The sequence below is a fragment of the Belonocnema kinseyi genome, chromosome 10 (assembly GCF_010883055.1).
Source record: "Belonocnema kinseyi isolate 2016_QV_RU_SX_M_011 chromosome 10, B_treatae_v1, whole genome shotgun sequence".
Lineage (NCBI taxonomy): Eukaryota > Metazoa > Arthropoda > Insecta > Hymenoptera > Cynipidae > Belonocnema > Belonocnema kinseyi.
In genome coordinates, this window is record NC_046666.1 from 75,222,971 (window position 1) to 75,229,029 (window position 6,059).

General features: G+C 28.8%; 1 protein-coding gene across 3 annotated transcripts in view; it reads left to right on the forward strand.

The window, feature by feature from the left end:
• LOC117182026 (6-phosphofructo-2-kinase/fructose-2,6-bisphosphatase-like) overlaps positions 1-6,059 on the forward strand; it is a 110,823-nt gene that overhangs the window by 1,193 nt on the left and 103,571 nt on the right. The gene's annotated exons all lie outside the window — the stretch shown is intronic.

Here is a 6,059-nt window from a genome sequence, read left to right on the forward strand (position 1 = left end):
TGTAGATATTAGATAAGACCCGGCACAGCGCAACCGCATGAGTTTCTGGGGATGAAAACAAACTGGGGCAAGGTTGTTCCAAAAGCGCTGTCCTCATAGGTTTCCTATGACCTACGTCCTACATTTTCAACAAACTTTTGAAGAGGAATAAAAAGTGTAAAAAAAAGTATTATTTGATTGCTCATTTCAGGTGCTAAAATAAGGCCAAACAAAAAGTTTCTAATAATACTAACATGAGATCACTGGTGGGATCCTAGAGTCATTTGTTTTTTATGGAAAATGACAGAGTAAAGTTATCTTATTAAAAAAGAGAACACGCAAAATATGATACTGCAAAAAATAGAACTCTAGCTTCTGCAGCGAAATATTTGGTTCTTTAAAAAATATTTTTTCGAGAAGCCAGTCGGACAATCTGCCTGCAAAATATGTTATATTAAGTGACTAAACGATTGCTTAGAAAATTCTGATTATGATTATGAAATTTTATCTCTTGAGTATTGTATGTAGAGTTCTTTTTCAACTGTTTAATAGTTGATCTATAATGGCGCATGTGTTACTCAATTATTCAGTTGTTGGCCAATTGATTATTTTTTGGTTTTCCTGGTGGTTTCATATGAGACGATAAATGATTCCTTTACCAGTTGAAGAATATTTTTCCTGCTGAATGCATTTACGTTCATTTAAAAATAATTGAATATCTGCAATAACTTTTTGTAATATTCATTTTGTCTTTGTACGTAATAAAAATAAAGCACAGTCTTATAAGTTATATGTAAGGATATCTACAACCATACTGATTTTTTTCCTTTTCTTTGCATCGATATAAAATTACCGTAAACTTCGGAATTTTGACGATTTTCACTATTTCACAAACGTAATTATTTTGTTTGTTTCTTTTACATATAATCAAATTAAAGAATAATTCTATAGTTAATATAATATATATGTGACCTGCTGCAAAGAAACAAATCTAGTTCCTAAAAATTAAGTTTTCAAGGAACAAATTACATGTAATAATATAAGATTGCAGCACACTGATACCGTCAAAATCTCAAAATCGATATTTTGACATCAGACAGTTTTCTTTGGAGCCCTTCACATGCATATAATTTTTTTTCTTTTCTCCTTTTTGTTTCCTAAATAGAAAGTTTTGTACGCATTATGATATCAAATACTTTTTAAATGTATCAATTAAATGTTTCTGAGTTGATAAGTGTCCAATACTACGCTCCAAGCATTTGTCCACATATGTGTATGAATTGATGGATCGATTGTTGGATGTCTGGATGTCGTCCATTTTTGTTAACACATTAACTTAAAGACGGTTGTAGACAAATTGATCAAATGTGAAGGGCTTATTTACGCTATTAATTTCCCAGAACTGATGCAAGGATTTCTTAAAATATATTACATTTATTTTTAGCACCTTATAATTTAATAATATAAAAGATTCCTCGACTCGAAGCGAATCGACTGAACTACAGTATTAATAATTTATACTAGGAATTAAGGAAATTGTGGTCATTTATAATATTCAAGCAATTAGTTTGACATTAGAAGTTCTTTCATTTGCAATTTGCATCATTCAAAATTGATGTAAGATTAAAAAGGAATCCTTGATTCGAGACGAATCGCTTGACCTATTACTTCAATACATTTGACTTAACAGTAAGGAAACTATAGTCATTTGTAATACTTTTTACATTGTTTTTACAGCAAAAATGTTGCGATTAACATAATTAAAAGGTTTTATAAAGATGAAAAGGACTCTTTAATTGGAGACAAATGAATATTTTTCTAGAATTATTAAAAATGTTTTAATAAAATATCATTGAATCTTCCTCTGTGATGAAACAAATACTTTTGCTATTTAATCATATTGAGAAAGTAAAGTGTTTATAAAATGAGCACCATAACATTTTAAATGCAAGCAAAAGGTGACACGCGATATTGAACTCAACAGATAGTTTCATATAATTTAATGCATGAAACGTATCATTGTGCACGGTTTTTTTGTGATTGGCATCATTGAAAAATGTTCACACAAATTGCATTACTTTCTTTCATGTTTTATAAAGTTTATGAAGTTTAATAGATTTTGAATTTTTATAACTGAAAAGTTTAAAAACGAATTATTCAGAAACAATTGAAATAACAAGCATATGTGGAAATCTCTACTCTTTTAATGGTACCAATTTTTTTACTTTTCACTATTACACAATATAGGTGGTTGAACAAAAAGTCGAAATGTGAAATGTGAGCTTGAAAAAAAAATGGTTAAATTAGCATGGTCATTCATTCTCTTGGGTTTTCTTATTTAATTTCTGTTTTAATTATTAATTTTCTAATCTGAAATGAATTTTGCATCTAGAGTTTCATTTCCTTATTTCATCATTTAAAACTTATTTTCTTTACTTAATTTATTATTAGATAAGAATTCCACAGTTGTGTAAAATGTGATCATGGTTATTGTTTGCACTGCTGCCTACATCTGTCTAAAAAGCATAAAGCAAAATTCAACTATTCAATATACAATTGTTTGCATTTCTCTAGTTCCCTTAAAATATTAACTAAACCCTGATCACATTTGACAAACGTCAAATACTTCAACGAAATTTGGTTGAAATCGTGAGACATGATACTGCTTTTGACATTCTAATTTTAATTTTTAAGAATCTACAATTCTAATTGACTTAGTCAGCTGAAGCTTGAGTTCTAAAGTTTATTGTTTTAACTTGCAATTTATTATTCGTCGAACTTTACACTTCAACTCAATTGCAACAAAAGAGCAGTACATCCACTTTTTGTCCATTAAAAATGGTTGTTTGAGAACCGTATTTCTAAAAAATCGTCTAAGTCTGCTAATTTGATTTTTTACACTTTGAAAAATATTTCCTATTTATGATCATTCCTTATACGTTTTAAATTGATTCTAATAATATCAAGTTCATCGACTTGCGACCTCCGCGAACTTTCTTTCTAAACGCCCGGAAGCCATTCTTAGACTATAAATACAGCAGTATGCAGTACACTTTGAAGGGATTTCTTTATTTTAATTTCGTATGCAGGAGAAATGTTATATCCTTATAGAATAACAAGTTTCTTGCGTGAAGAACCTGAAGTCCTTGAAAAAAACTGGTTGCAGTGTTCTGGTATAAAACAGTTTCAAAATATTTCCAAGAGCATGGTATCAAAAATATCAGAAAAAAAGTCTTGTGAAAAGTGTACTTCAATTTAATTAAAAATTAATTTATTTATTGATTTATTAATTTATTGATTAATTTACATGACGGTAAAAAATATGGTATTAACTTTTTACCATATGCATTTTTTCCGATGTGAACAATAAAAACAAACCCATTCATAATTCATGTTTTGTTATCTTTTCATTTTACATTTATGCTATTGAGATATCGTTAAAAATAGACTTGCAGTCGTATCACCGCTGGCGAAATGATGGTATGTAAATAGAATTTATATAATGTTGAAATGCATGTGCCAGTTTATCAAGAAATTATTTCATCATTAGTTGCCTAATGCTTGATAAAAGTGGAAGAACAAATGATAATTTTTGACATTTTTCTTCAATCTTGTGCTAACCAATTTTCACGTGATATCTGTAAACAATCAGACATTCTTTCTTTGAATACTTCAGTTTCTCAGTAAATTCTCTCTTTGAATAGTTTGTCAACATTCTAATAAATAATAATAACTACAATATTTGTCTTAATGTAAGGAGAAATGATATATTTTTGAATTGATAAACATATCGAAAGATTAGTGTAACAATACATCTATTGTTACTGAATGGCGATAATTTATTATTAATAAAAAAACGACAAAAAAATTATTTTACGTCATGATAAGATTAAATAAAGCCATTTTTCGTTGATGTGAATTTTTATAATAAAACATAAACACAAGTTAATTATGATACAGAATCTAAATAAATTGATAAATAAATAATAAATAATTATAGAAATTTTTATAATTATTGGTATTATTACGATTTATTAAATGCTGCAAAAACATACGATATATTTCTGTTGTAGTAGAAAATGTGAAATGATTTAATTTTCCTAATTGCTTCAATACAAGCTCATCATTTTGCCCATATAATTTATGACTGGAGAGAAGAGTCGGTCGAGCCTCCAATATTTAAAATTGTGAAGAATGTCTGGGTCTGGTTCGTTGCGTGGGCCGAGACAGTTGATTCGAACATTCACTTCTCTTCACATTTGTGGCGTCTTGTTGTCGAACATTGACTCCAAATTCCAAACAAAACAAAAAAATGATGAAAGTCAGCTGCAGAAACCGCGCCTCCAGCAACGACCAATCAGAAAATAAATGGAATTCTTATCTCAATTACAAACCAAGTTTGCAGGCTCACATTAAGCAACTAAAAGTAGAGTAATTTAGGAGTAAAAAAATTACTACAATTCTAGAAATATTTTTATGTAACGCTTAATTTAGAATAAATATTAGTTTGCATTGAAAAATGTTTACCCAGTTTAGACTAAAAAAAAATTTTGGTTTTAAAAACCCTCACGTTCCGCTGTTTCGTACATTATATTTAAATAAGCGCAACATTATTTAAGAAATTAAAAACAAAAATTATTTTAACCGAGGAGTTTATTTTTGTAAATAAGTTTTGATGCTGACATTTTTATTTTTTGTTTCTGTGTTTTTGTATCTGTGTTCAAATTGTAAAATCAGAGAGATATTTATTTTTTAAAATAAAAAAAAATCGGAAAACTAAAATATTTATTATTATTTTTAATTAAAATTTTCATGAATAAGAATATAAAAATATGAATATGGAAAAAGAGAGTGTGAACTGAAATGTAAAATAGGATATATAAAATAAATTCTTATGAACTTCTAGCCCAGTGGCGTAGTCAAGGAGAGGTTCGTGTGTAAGAACCCCTCCCCCCATTAACGATAAAATAGGCATATTTAATTATCCGCTCACTTACGGTACGATATATGTATCATTATACTGCAAGTATAATAATAAGTAAAATATTTACATTATATTTTGTAACAGGAATAACAGACTATACTAATTATGATATATCTAACATCAAAAACTCTGCCCGCCGTGTGGGCACAGTCTTATCGCGCGCGTTTTGCGCTCTCTAATGTATTTACCTCGCGCTACACGCTTGGTATTTTTGTTTCCCCACATTCGTGCACAGTCCTTTTAAAATTAAAGGTCAAAGCATCGAAAACTCTAATTTACTGATTGTGGATTCTCTTTTCCTAAGGCTCCTTCGGCATCAACGAACACATTAACATCACGTGTCTCGTGCTTTCCACTCAATTTTGTTCAAAACGTAAACTTCCTTAAATTTTATTTAGCACTTTTATATCAAATGTATTGTATTCTCCTTTTTTGTTGGTCTCCTGTGGCGTTTTTCCAAACTTGTATTTTTTATTTTTAAACTTATTTTTTCAAAATAAAAGAGAGTCTACCCGTCCTATCGAAATTTTTGTCTATTATTTTCTTCCGTTCCTTGTGTCGTTTTAAAACAAAATTTATTTATTTTTTGTAATATATATATTTATTTATTAAAAAAAACCACGCGTCCTATCGAAAAATTATTAGTCACAAATTTGTAGCTCTTTTTTAGATGATCAACTTCTATCTTCATTTTTTTTCATATCTTTTTTCGTTTGTCCAAAAATTTAATTTTAGTTTTAAGGAATTAAACTGAAACCACGCGTTTCATCAATAAATAATTTATAGCAAATTTTTTACTCTTTTTTGGGCGAACAATATTTGCCAAATTATTTTTCTCCGTCGCTTGTGTTGCTTGTCCAAGAATTTGCTTATTTGTATTCAAAGTTTTTTTCACGAATAAAGCATTTTTGAATTTTCATGATCTTTTTTGCGATCAAAAATTAAATTTTAGGTTTTTCACGAAAAATAAAAAAGTTTTTAAAATAATCTTTTACGGATTTGTAAAAGCGATGCTTTAGTTTTCTTGTCTTTTTTCATACCACGCGTTTTTTGCTTAAAATGTTCATTCTCTTTTTTTTGGGGGGGGGGGGGGGGG